Source organism: Paramisgurnus dabryanus, chromosome 10 (assembly GCF_030506205.2).
Source record: "Paramisgurnus dabryanus chromosome 10, PD_genome_1.1, whole genome shotgun sequence".
NCBI lineage: Eukaryota > Metazoa > Chordata > Actinopteri > Cypriniformes > Cobitidae > Paramisgurnus > Paramisgurnus dabryanus.
This window is the reverse complement of record NC_133346.1, coordinates 35710576-35724375: the sequence shown is the minus strand read 5'-3', so window position 1 is coordinate 35724375 and position 13800 is coordinate 35710576. Positions and strand designations below refer to the sequence as shown.

Below are 13800 nucleotides of genomic sequence, written 5' to 3'. Positions count from 1 at the left end.
AATTTTGAAGGCTACTTTAATGTATTTTACTAAGATTTGTTTGGCTGCTTCTAGCTACTCTTTCTGAAGAAGGATGCTATATCTGCTGCTTTCTCTTCATTTTTCCCTCATTTCAATGATTGTCTGACATTAAAACACTGAAGCAAAACATTACCATGTTTTTAAAAACTTATTAGGGTAAATGTATCTAGATTATCTGTTATATATAAAATCAATCTTAATCCTTGCATTTACGCTGTAATGTTCGTGTGGGATTTTTAATGTACAGTGACGAACTCTGTCAGATTAAAATCGGCTGTCACGCGGCGCAAACACACACAGAGGCGCGCTGAAAGAGAGATTCTCATTATAAAACAGATTCTTAAACAAGATTTTAAGCCATTTATGTGTTTTTACCGAACTTTAGAAGAGAAAACGCAGTGATGAAAACGCGGTTGAAGTGGCTGTCATTTATATTCACGCCGGAGCCTGAAGAAACATAACTCTAGACTCCACTCCGTCCCGCGATTCCCGCCCCTCCGTGTTCGTCGATCAGGTTTCATGCACGAATGTAATGCTCAGTTAGGTTAAACCAGGCTCGATGAGGTAACTTATTTCCTTGCCTTTTTTCGGAACCAATATTGTTGCATCGTCCATCTCTCAGTCGCCACCAGGATTTTCTGCAATGGCGCTTGTTTTTCCTCTCATTTCTGTGAAAATTGCTGCTCCAAATCCACCAAGTAAACCGACGTGTATATGTTTGCCGCTTTGTTTCGCGTCACGCGAGTGACAGCCAAACGTCGCAAATGAGGAGAAGAGAGGAGAGAAACGATCAGGTCTGATTGGTGAATACAATCATACTTCTCCATCCGCCATTTGCGAACGGTCAGAAACACGTCCTTGTTGATACTTGGAAAGGAAGGAAAATGCATCTCTTTGTCATCTGCCACCGGTGTGGCCCTGTTGCGTGGGGACGGCGATTGTGGTTCTGTCCCGGGTTACCATAGCGACGGCTGTGATACCCCCCTCCCCCCTTATTTTTTTTTTTACATATCTGCATGATTCACGTAGGTCACATTTCGGAAAATCCGGAATTCCGGATTAATCCGGAAAAATCACATCCCTGAATAATGTTAAAAGGTGGTTAACTCCCTCTTGTGGTCATTGTCCTGAAGCTCAGGGGCAAACAAATAAACTATACTGTGTGTGCATGTTTGTAAAACTGCGCACAGTTTACCAATCTGTCCACATGGATGAAAAACGGACAATCTGTACCCACAGTTAAAAATCCGCCGTGCACACAGTTTATTTATTAAACCGGAACCTAAGGGGGCTCTGTTGAAAAAGTCGCTTGTTTTGGGCTTGTTTTCACAGGCCTGGTTGCTTATTTGTCTCGCGAGATCTGGCAACACTGACAACAAAGCAGAATATTCTCATGGAACAAGTTAGCAGCGGTGTTGTTCAGCTTTATATACAACCCCAAAACAGAAAAAGTTGGGACACTGTAGAAATTGTGAGTAAAAAAGGAATGGAATAATTTACAAATCTCATAAACTTATATTTTATTCACAATAGAATATAGATAACAAATCAAATGTTGAAAGTGATACATTTTGAAATGTCATGCCAAATATTGGCTTATTTTGGATTTCATGAGAGCTACACATTCCAAAAAAAGTTGGGGCAGGTAGCAATAAGAGGCCAGAAAAGTTAAATGTACATATAAAGGAACAGCTGGAGGAGGAACAATGTTTAGGAATGGGAATGTTGTCCCATTCTTGTCTAATACAGACTAGTTGCTCAACTGTCTTAGGTCTTCTTTGTTGCATCTTCCTCTTTATGATGCGCCAAATGTTTTCTGTGGGTGACAGATCTGGACTGCAGGCTGGACATTTCAGTAGTCAGATCCTTCTTCTACGCAAACCAGTTTAAAAATTCAATCATCTGTTCTATGCATTCTAAATATGTGTTCATCAGCAGATGGGGAGCATTGTGGGATAAAAATAAAGACTTTTAGGTCTAATGCTGCATTCACGTGTTAGTGTTTTAAACAGGCACAAAGGTTTTCAGCATTTTACAATAAAATACACTTTCACAAAACCGAACCACACAAGCACATTTAAATAGTCTGTAATAAAACAACACATTTAATTCTCAGTCGTTTAATAATCAGTCTTTATAGAAATGGATAAAACAACATGTTTATATACACATATGTATATACATTCGCGTTGTTCTGTCAGTCTCTTACTCTCTTTGTTGTGACACACATTAATTTTAAACTTCAGAGAAACAGATAAAACAACATATTTAATACTTGTATTGATGAAAGTGAATACAGTCACGTTACTCTTTCTCGCTTGCTCTCTCTTCTTCCTCAATTAAAACTACAATTTATAAGATTGTATTGTATGTGTTTGAGGTAGGGCTGTCAATAGATTAAAATATTTAATCTAGATTAATCGCATGAGTTAGCTCGTGATTAATCGCAAATTAATCTCACATTCTTATCTGTTCTAAATGTACCTAAATTTAACACTTTTCAAGTTTTTAATGCTTAAATCAACATGGATTTGGACAACTATATGCAAATGTAGGCTACCTATGTTTACAACAGCCTGTTTACATTTTCAACAGAACCATCAGCAATAGTTTTATATGATTTTCCCTTTAAAAGACCTTGTTCTTTCTCCATTTCTGTTTGCTGCTGCATTGTGACCTGTGTTGGCATATTGAGTTGGGATGAGCAAATTTTCAAAAATGTGTTATTTATAGTTTATTACACGGCTCTCTGGAATGCTTGATTCTGATTGGTCAGTTGAGACATTTGCAGGTTCGTTCTTTTCAAATAATAACCGCTCCAAAATAATAACACATAGCCGGACTACTTGCACGATTAAAATCGCTCCGCGCCAATAAAGATCAATAAAGATTACTGTCTGTTTGGCGCCATCTTGTGACAAACACTCGACAACCACGACAAGACACAGAGAGCTTACTGAGACTGAACTTGACAAAATAGAGCATGAAAGCTACGAAGCCAACACACAAAAAAATACAGAATGGGCATTAAAACTTTTCTAGGCTAAAAGAGAAAAAAATGGAGACAAGTATAAAGCAGAGGATCTTAATAAGGTATTACGATCATTTTATGCATCTGTGCAAAGTTTCGCGGAAGGATAAAAATGTTAATTTAAAACAAATATGCCAATAAAATGTTTCAAATTCATATTCATGTCCAGTTTTTTTTCTTATGTGCAAGTAGCCGTGTAATAAGCGGGATAATGTAGAGGCAGCCGGTAGTTATTGGGAAATAAGCCCCTTCAGTGTGATACAAGACCCTCCGCTTCGCGTCGGGTCCTGATCACACTGTCGGGGCTTATTTCCCAATAACTACCGGCTGCCTCTACATTATCCCTTACTTAACATTCTCTATTAAAAAACTTCAAAACAATGCATGGTTTGTTGGAATCTGACAAAACATGACAGAACTAACCCTGTTTACGCAAAGCAAAAACAATATCAATATATGTTAAATATATGTTTTTCATTTATTGTTTAATTTTGACATTGAGACAGACAGCTTTAAGATACTAATGCAAGGGTCTAATTAATATAGGCTAATGTTACACAACAGACACTTTTCCTCAGCAGTTAACCAAACTTTCACTTCAGATATAACAGATTATAGGTCCTTCCTGCGTGAATTCTTGTCAAACAGATATTTTTAAAAGCTGTAATTTTGTGTAGATGTCTATATATTGGGGTCGCACACTCACGCGTTTGTGTGCATGCACTTCAGACTTCAGCATCAGGAAGATCGCTTTTGAGTCTTGTCACTCTAACTCTTTTAACATCAATCAGGTCCCGAACTTTATCTCTCTTAATAATTATTTTAACATCAAGCAAGTCCTGCAGTCTATTTTCTATCATTTCTGCTTTAAAAACGAATCCAAAATATGAGCAAGTGAACGAAGACGCATCTTTGCTTTAGATTATAGATTTGGGACGGTACACCTCTCAGGAAACGTACAAATAAAAATCATTTTAGATGTTTAATGAATATTTAGAGCATTGGATTCGCTAGAAGAGAGCTTAATGTTCTTATTTTTATGAAAACCTCCAACTCATCTAGACCAGTGGTTATCAAACTTTTTCTGCGTGCGACCCCCCTTGTGTATGGTGCAATTCCTTCTCAGCCCCCCAAAGAAAATTTATGACAAAAACTGTTCCAAAATTTTACATTTTAATTAAACAAAACATATTAAGTTATACAAAGTAGTGCTGTTGGTTAGTTACTTTATTTTTAGGTTTAATTACACAGAATTCATGATAAATTAATGTATTTTATAAAATGTCATAAAACTGGGCCCCCCCTGACACCAACTCTCGGCCCCGGCCCCCAGTTTGAGAACCACTGATCTAGACAGTGCTGGTCACTTGCTGTGTCTGAATTCATCAAGCTGTGGGCAAGACCAAGGGTCAATCAGAAATTATGTGTTAATTAATAAAATTAGTGGTGTTAAAATTAATTTGCGTTAATGCGTTATTAAAGCGTTAATTTTGACAGCCCTAGTTTTAGGGAATACAGACGCGTTGTGCTTTCAGTCATTCTCTCTCTCTGTCTCTCGCACTAATTGAGTCATGGTTTTGATAGTGCAGATGAAGGGGCGGTATCAGTATAATAAGATCCCCTTACTACGTCATGCGGGGAGCCAAATCTAAATGACCTATTTTTTTAAATGCTTGCAGAGAGAGGCTTACCAAAAAGAAGTTACAGGGAAGCTTTTTTCATATTTTCTGGGTATGTAGAAGCACTGGGGACCCAATTATAGCACTTATTATTAAAATTTATTATTTTTGTATCTTCTTTAAATATATATATTAGGGCCGGGACTTTAACGCGTTAATTAAGATGAATTAATTACACAAAAAATAACGCGTTAAAATTTTTTAACGCATTTTAATCACACTTATTTTTGCACCGCGGAACATTTCTCATTGGATGAGTTTCGGCGGACCGATTATACTGGAGCACCAACTAGCGTTCATGACTTCAGACAACAACAAAACACAGTGAACATGAACGAAGAAGCTGATGAGATCGCTTTGGTTGGCCCCGTGGATGGGAAATCCACTTTTATAAAAAACGAACGGATGGAAGTGTCGTTAAGAGCATGGTTGGTGTAAGCTATGCAACAAGGAATTCACATATCACCGCAGCACATCGAGCCTCAAGTATCATCTCAATGCAAAACATATAGCAGCTAAGGTGGACATTAGCCCGACTTGGTCGAACAAAAATAAACAATATTTTGTTGCTTAAGCTTATGTATTCAGTCATTATTCATGGTATACTAAAAATCCATGTGAAAAAATAACTTCTCAATGTTCTCAGGTCAAATATTTATATGTGATTAAAATGTGATTAATTTCGATTAATTAATTACAAAGCCTCTAATTAATTAGAATAATTTTTGAATCGAGTCCCGGCCCTAACCCAGCAAACAAAAAAAGGTCCCCAGGACGTCCCCTAAATGGCATCTGCGAACGTCCCCCGGACGTTATCGTGTAGGGTTCTTTTGACGTCCTGCGAATGTCCGCAAAAACGTCTTCCGGACGTTCAAAGTGACGCTTTGGGGACTTTATTGACTTTTAGGGGACGTCATGGGGACCTTTTTTGTAAGCTAAATAACATGCTAAGCACTTTAGGCGAACGTCCCCCGAACGTCTTCGTGTATGGTTCCCGTTACGTCGAGCGGACTTCCGCGAGGACGTCCTCCGGACTTCTGCGAGGACGTTCGCGGGACGGTCAGCGGACTTTCGGGACTTTTAGGGGACGTTCGCCTAAAGTCCTCAGCTCGTCGTTTTATTTCCTTGCTAACCAATGAAATCAGACACGCTAAACATTGTATACCACAAAGTTCTTTTATTTTAATTAAACAGTTGTAATTATCCTGTGCTCCGTGTTTGTGTGAGCGTGCGCGAGCTCCCGTGCGCGTGCCGGATCTCCCGTACGCGTCACGCGCTTCAGCTGCGTGTGTGTGCGTGTCTCTGGCTGTCTGCTGGACTCCGATGTCAAATATTTCCGTGGTCTTCTAACCTTAAACAACGAAACGAACACATTCAAAAGTTAAGTATTTATTGGGGTGGTTTCCCAGACAAGGAGCTTAAACCAGGACTATGCCTCAGTTTAATTATGAAATATAACCAGTTTTAACAAACATGCCTTACTAAAACATTACTTGTGTGCAATCTGATGTAAAAAAAACAAAGGGCACTGATGTATTTTAAGATATGTCAGTACAAGTTGTTTTTAGGTTGGACAGTTCTTTCATTTATTTTAGTCTAGGGCTAGTCTGATCCCTGTCTGGGAAACCGCCCCAATATGTTTAAAATGTCTTGCAAAAAATCTGTAGCAAACATTTAAAAGGGAGACAGAATTCTGTGCTAAAACTAGAAAGCATGCACAACTCTCTTTTACCTTAGTATTGAATGTTTATGGCATTATAGTTGCTGTTACAGTTCACTCAAAGAAAAGGTGGCTAAATGTGGACATACAGTTCTGTGCAAAAGTCTGCATGCTACCATTAGATTTGTTGTTTTTGCAATTGTGTAGTGATCATATATTTATTTCTCAGTCTCTTTATTAGAATACAACCAGAAAATACAGGAAATGTGTATGTAGTATTGAAAACAGTATAAAGGTTTAAGCTGAAGTTTCAAGTATTTAGGGTAAACTCCCCTTCAACTTGAGCAATAGCAGGCAACTGCAGGATCTCTTACACATAAATAAAATTTAATCCTTTCTAATTCTAATCGAATGACTTCAGTCTCCTCAAAAAAGCTCAAGATGTGTTTCGTGCCAAGAGAAGTCACACTAAATACTGACTGATGTTTTTAATTTTGTGTACATATTTCCTGTATTTTCTGTTTGTATCTTAATAAAAAGAGTAAAAAATAAATATGGATGGACATTAAAATTTAGCTAAAACAACAAAGCTGGTGATGGTGGCCTAGGCTTTGCACAGTACTGTATGTTACCTATTTTATGTGTAAATGCAAATCGATATGAATATGAATACTCCCAGTATGGTTTCAGCTGGTCAGGCTGGTGTAGCAGGATTGTTTTACAGAGGTTTTGGCCACTTTGTAGCTGGTCTTAGCTGGTCAGGCGGGAAGACCAGCTGACCCACCAGCATATACCACCTTGGCTAAGTTGGTTGGCTGTCTTAGCTGGTTTAAGCTGGTCCTTTAACCTGGCAAAACTGGTACGTCAGCTGGTCTTCCACCTTGACCAGCTACAAAGTGAACATACACATCTCAGAGAGAGCATAGGTCACACACACACACACACACACACACAATATTTTACTATGACATAAAATAATATAAGTTGTCTTATTATATTGATCTTTGATATTATTGTAGTTTTTTGTGTTAAAGGCATATTGAAGTATAATATGTAGAGTATATTCACACAGACTCACTTTAACTCAATGTTAGTTGCAAGTTTGAAACTGAGCTGCTGAAATTTGCCCTGTGTAACTGTAGCATCCTCCTAATTCCCATCTCCCAAACTGCCTCCCCTCTGAAGAAACAGATAACGAATCTACAAACAAAAACAATCCGTAGTAAACATGGGTAAAAAGTCAGCAGTGACTAGTAATGTTGCGTGTGTTATGGCACATACCATCTTTTGAAAGTCAGCTTGGCTTGCTGCATTTTTCCGACCACTGTTGTGATGTTGTCCTGGATTTGGTCTACTTTCAGAATGATTCTCCACTCCAAGATTTCTTTCAAGAAGGTGTTTTGAAACATTAATAACATTACTAACTATACCAGTAAAATAAATGAACAACAAGTCTGTCTGGAAGAAAACCAATGTCAATAATTTAAGATAAAAAAATAACAAAATAGTGTACCTTGATTCGCTGGTTGGAAGAAATTGATTGATGTGCTGCATTTGTGATTGTGCATGAAATGGAACTGTAAACAATAAAAACAATTAATCATTTGTAAGTCACTCAAGGCATATAACAATAAATAAATTTAAATCAAGTAATCATCATTATACTACAAATACTGTAGACTGAGATTAAATATATTGTTTCTTAATTCCACAGAAGTATAACAATTTAAATGACTAATAACATTACAATGTACTCACAATAAGGTGCCTCAGGCAACATCAAAACATCTTTTTGCTTTTTCTTACTGGTTGCTCCTCATCTAACAAAAAAAACACAGGGAAAAAAATCTGAAAAGAATGATAATATGAAAGTGAATCATAGTGACCATATAGTTTCACCTGGCTTTTCAGCTGAGAAATACTCCTATTTGCTGTTAATAATGATTCATTTTCTTCACTTTTAAACTGGAAATCTTATCTTCAGGTCTAGAAACAACAAGACAAAAAAGAAGTATTTGATTTTATTAAGAAACTCACACAATGATTCCCACTGTTTTAAATCATGTAACAATGAATGCAGTGACAATTAAATCACCTTCAATAATGATTTTACCCTTAGATAATTTACTGTCCTACTGAACTGTGAATAAATGTGCATTTAAAGAAAATATGGATAGATGTATTTTTCTTGATCATTCCAACTCTTGGTCAATATACATTACTGTACAAGTGTCTTAGGCCACCATCACCAGCTTTGTTGTTTTAGCAAAGTTTTAATGTCCATCCATATTTATTTTTCACTTTTTTATTAAGATACAAACAGAAATTAAAACTGCAAGCAGTGATGGAAGGGCCCTCGCACACCTGACACCGCCACGCCGTGGCATGAGAAGAATTAAAGGGAACAGTAGTAAATAGGCATTTAAGCATGTAAACATAGGTGAACCATTTAAAAGTGTAGTATAATGTGCCACATTTCCTGTTGCTAATTACAAATGACAGCGAGGTAGCATCGTGTAAGATAGCATGAGAGAGAGAGAGAGAGTGAGTGAGCGAGTGTGTGTGTGTATGAGTGACTACATGTAAATATTGGCACGTAGATGTGTTCTGTCCAGGACTCTTATCAATCATGTGAAGTTTGGGACAAATCTGACATTGCATTATCATTGTAAACATGTTACTTCCTGTTACCAGCTGGTGGCGCTATGACCGTAACTGACTATTGGCATCATAAGTGACTATCAGTGATGGGAGTAACGCGTTACTGTAACTCCACTATTTTTTTAAATCAAGTAACGCAATTACAATTACTGAAATTTAAATGAGTTCGTTACGCGCGTTACTCTATTTTGTAAAAAATAGACAAGACATATCTGACGTCGCAGGACTGTAGTTGGCGGCGCAATAATTCATTACACTTCATCATAGCTGACAGTGCATATAGAATGAACATGAAAAATCTAAACGGGACAACATACCTTTGTTTAAAAATTGTGCGCAAGTCATAATCCATCCGGTCTCATGTTTGTAAATTATCTTCACCAAGCAATCGCAGTATGACATCAACTTGCATTTGTAGTCCACAAAGGTAATAAATCTAAGAAATGATCATATATTCTTAGATGTTTACATCGGCTTCATGGAAGAGAACGATCCGCGATTGTTGTTTCCACTAAAATATTCACACTGCGGTGTACACCCGTGTTAAAACTCCATAGTATGTGTGAGCTCGCTTTTAGTTTTAGTTTCAGTCTCTCCGTATCCGAACAAAAAATCCACTTGCTCTGTGTCCATCTGACAAAACAATCCACTCGCTCTGTGTCCGTCCGACAAAACAATCCACGTAGCCTACTCCGTTTTCTGAATAAATATCTTCCTTTAATCCTGTGTATCATTTAAATCCAACAGAAAACAAACATTATATGACCAAAGAGCGCAGTCCCTGTGGCAAGCTTCACAAGCTGTGTTCCAATTCAAGTGCTGCACCCTACTAAGCATGCAATAAAAGGTGAGCACTTGCCCATTCAAGGCGCTCAGAAGTTCGCGAAGAGAACTGAAATGATACGGTCTAACCTTCGGAGGACCCATAATTTGCCTCATCTGCTGCACACGCATCGTGCCTGTCAGCAGGACACAGCGGAGACGTTTCTAACTTATTAAAATAAATATGAAATCAGAAAAATTATAATTTATTTTTGAAAATTTGACATGTTGACACAATTGTCTCCAAATTTTTAAAGAGACACTACACAATTTTAACACATTTTATATTTTTGTAAACATGCAGAATATTTGTCTAAATGGTCTAAATGATATACATAAATAAACTAAGTTTAAATATTAAGATAATTTCTAACAAAAATATTCAAAGGTTGAATCTAAAGCAAAATAGGCTCCTACAGTATGTGATATATTAGAGTCTTATGTGTAAAATAGCCCATCCATATCATTTTACTGTTTGACTGTTCAGTACTGTTCATATTTACATTTAAAAAGCAGACATAAAAGTAACTTAAAAGTTACTTTTCTAAGTAACTAATTACTTTTGATATACAGTAACCGGTAGAGTAATTCAGTTACTTTTAAAAGAAGTAATTAGTAACTGTAACTAATTACTAATTTTTTAGTAACTTGCCCAACACTGGTGACTATTGACATGTAGATGTGTTCAGTCCAGGACTCTTATTAATCATGTGAAGTTAGGGAAAGATCGGACATTGCATAATCAGTGTAAACATGTCACTTCCTGTTGTCAGCTGGTGGCGCTATAACCATAAGTGACTATTGACATGTAGATGTGTTCAGTCCAGGACTCTTATTAATCATGTGAAGTTTGGGACAGATCAGACATTGCATAATCAGTGTAAACATGTCACTTCCTGTTGTCAGCTGGTGGCGCTATAACCATTAGTGACTATTGACATGTAGATGTGTTCAGTCCAGGACTCTTATTAATCATATGAAGTTAGGGAAAGATCGGACATTGCATAATCAGTGTAAACATGTCACTTCCTGTTGCCAGCTGGTGGCGCTATAACCATAAGTGACTATTGACATGTAGATGTGTTCACTCCAGGACTCTTATTAATCATGTGAAGTTTGGGACAGATCAGACATTGGATAATAATTGTAAACATGTCACTTCCTGTTGCCAGCTGGTGGCGCTATAACCATAAGTGACTATTGACATGTAGATGTGTTCAGGTCATGACTCTTAGCAATCATGTGAAGTTTGGGACAGATCGGACACTGTATGCCTGAGTTCCAGCAACCTGTTTCATAGCGAAACATCAAACTTTGGCTGGCCGAAACAGACACAAATTTTAATATAGAATCAAATCCTTCGCAATTTAGCATCACAAAGGCCTATAGATGACACTCGCCAAATATGATGATGATCCGACGAAAACTGTAGGAGGAGTTAGTTAAAGTATGACTGCTGGAAATGAGAAAAACTGAGCCAAAATCTGAGAAATAATTCAAAATAGCTGACTTCCTGTTTGGTTTAGGGCGTTGCTCCAAGAGACTTTTTTGTAGGGCTTGTAATAATACATGAGCATACCGAAATTCGTACATGTAAGTTAAACACAGTCCAAGGGCTGCTTCATTCAATATTTGAAAGTGGCGCTAAAACATGTTCCTTCAGGTTGCCAGCTGGTGGCGCTATGGCTATAAATGAAAATTGTTATGTAGATGTGTTCAGGTCAGGACTCTTAGCAATCATGTGAAATTTGGGACAGATCGGACACTGTATGCATGAGTTCCAGCAACTTCCTGTTTCATCGGAAAACATCAAATTTTGTCGGGCCAGAACCGACACAAATTTTTACGTAGAGTCAAATCCTTCGCAATTTAGCATCACAAAGGCCTTAAGATGACACTCACCAAATATGAAGATGATCCGACGAAAACTGTAGGAGGAGTTAGTTAAAGTATGACGCCTGGAAATGACAAAAACTGCGCCCAAATCACAAAAATAACTCAGAATAGCTGACTTCCTGTTTGGTTTACGGCTTCGCTCCAAGAGACTTTTTTGTAGGTCTTGTCATGCTACAGACGCGTACCGAATTTCGTAATTGTACGTCAAACACAGTCCGAGGGCTGCTTCGTTGAAAATTTGTAGGTGGCGCTATAGAGCCATTTTCTCACGCCTAATTCTAAAGCCTACACCACATGTAAATTTTCATCACTCTTGACATCTGTGCAAAATTTCATGAGTTTTCGAGTATGTTTAGGCCCTCTAAAGTCCCGCTGAAGTCGGAGAAAAAGAAAAAAAATAATAATAATAACTCCTTGAAGAACAATAGGGTCCTCACACCCCGGTGTGCTCGGGCCCTAAATACAGGAAATATGTACTCAAAATTAAGTCTTCTTCAGACATCAGTCATATTTAATGTGACTTCTCTTGGCACAAAACACATCTTGAGCTTTTTTGAGGAGACTGAAGTCATTGATTAGAATTAGGATTTTATTTTATTTAAAGAGTAACTAAACCCTAAACCAACTTTTTTTAGTTAATGATCTGTAAGAATGATGCTTTATTAGTGCTGTTCATTGATTTTAGTAATTTTTTTGACATTTGGATATAAAGTGTTTCAATACTACAATATATGGTGTAAAAACGTCTGATTGCTGCCCTCTTCAGGTTGAACGGTGGCTACTGCAGTTGAATTTTCCCATTGGATGTTGGGTCCAAAAAATGACTCGTGACGTAAGCAGGTTCAAGCTCACCACGCCCTTGTTACGATCTCACCACACACTTGATACGAGCTTAGTTCGTCCCCTCTATCTCCGTTGGGATCTGCCCACTTTTCTTGCATTTTTCAAATATTGCCAGTGGGTGGAGTCAGGCTCTGACCAGGGGTTTAGTTACCCTTTAGGTTTAAGAGATCCTGCAGTTGCCTGCTATTGCTCAAGTGGAAGGGAAGTTTACCCTAAAAACTTGACACTTCAGCTTAAACTTTTATACTGTTTTTAATACTACATACACATTTCCTGTATTTTCTGGTTGTATCCTAATAAAGAAACTGAGATATAATGATATATGATCACTACACAATTGCAAAAACCACAGATTTAATGGTAGCATGCTGGCCTAAGACTTTTGCACAGTACCTCATACAAACATTGTATATTTGGCTTGACAGTATTTGTTGAGGTTAAAAAGAAGTTTGGTATTACTTTGCATACTTTACCTGTGTTAGAAAATGGGCTACTCTGACTGCATATATTGTCCACAGCTGTTTGTCCAGAATGGCACATTGTTTATTTTGGTCTCAATACCCTTCAGATAAAAACAAGCATGTTTGATTATTTTTATTTTTTATATGTAGCTGACCATGTTGTTCATGTTTATTTGTATTTTATAAAACATGGATAAAATCTTACCACATTCTTTCACTCTAACCACAAGGATGGTGCTACCTCAGCCTTATTTTGTTCAGTAAAATGGAGCAAAACAGCACAGGAAACCTGTAAGTAAAGTCCATATAAATCTGTAAGTTCAGCTTGCAGTCCTCAAATGCAATATACACAGTTAGCCTTAATAGAGAACTATTGGCTTTATTCTCAAACCTTAGGCTAAAATTGTTTTCCAATGTTTTTTCCTTTTTCCTGGAAACATGTAGGATGTTTAATCTTAGTTTTTCTCAAACCAGTATCAATATTACAGTATAAGATAAGCTGATCTGGTGCTGAACTTACCTTTTTGGAGGACATATTTAGATGTTTAAAAGCTGAGAAAACAAAATAAAGAAAGTAAATATATATATATATACACATCAAAATATAAAAAAGAATTAAAAAAATTAAGCTGCTTAAATGTTACCCTGATGTACCCCCAACCGTCCCAGAGATTTTATGTATTATTATAAGAGATTTGATTCAGTTTAAGATTTGTATTCAATTGC

At 37.2% G+C, this 13800-nt stretch overlaps 1 protein-coding gene and 2 long non-coding RNA genes across 5 annotated transcripts in view; all 3 read right to left on the bottom strand.

Moving 5' to 3' along the window:
- Nucleotides 1-13800, bottom strand: part of LOC135745955 (uncharacterized) — a 605494-nt gene that overhangs the window by 89719 nt on the left and 501975 nt on the right. The gene's annotated exons all lie outside the window — the stretch shown is intronic.
- On the bottom strand, nt 5889-8305 carry LOC135718429 (uncharacterized). Of its 2 annotated transcripts, XR_010520786.2 has the most exons (6): nt 8291-8305; nt 8150-8239; nt 7905-7968; nt 7673-7775; nt 7470-7591; nt 5889-6082 (listed from the first exon to the last, which is right to left on the bottom strand). It is a non-coding gene; the product is annotated as an uncharacterized lncRNA (long non-coding RNA). The 2 variants fall into 2 exon arrangements; XR_010520785.2 differs by lacking the exon at nt 8291-8305 and having other exon boundaries at nt 8150-8275.
- On the bottom strand, nt 13095-13506 carry LOC141282873 (uncharacterized). The gene is made up of 3 exons (XR_012337732.1): nt 13466-13506; nt 13280-13363; nt 13095-13175 (listed from the first exon to the last, which is right to left on the bottom strand). It is a non-coding gene; the product is annotated as an uncharacterized lncRNA (long non-coding RNA).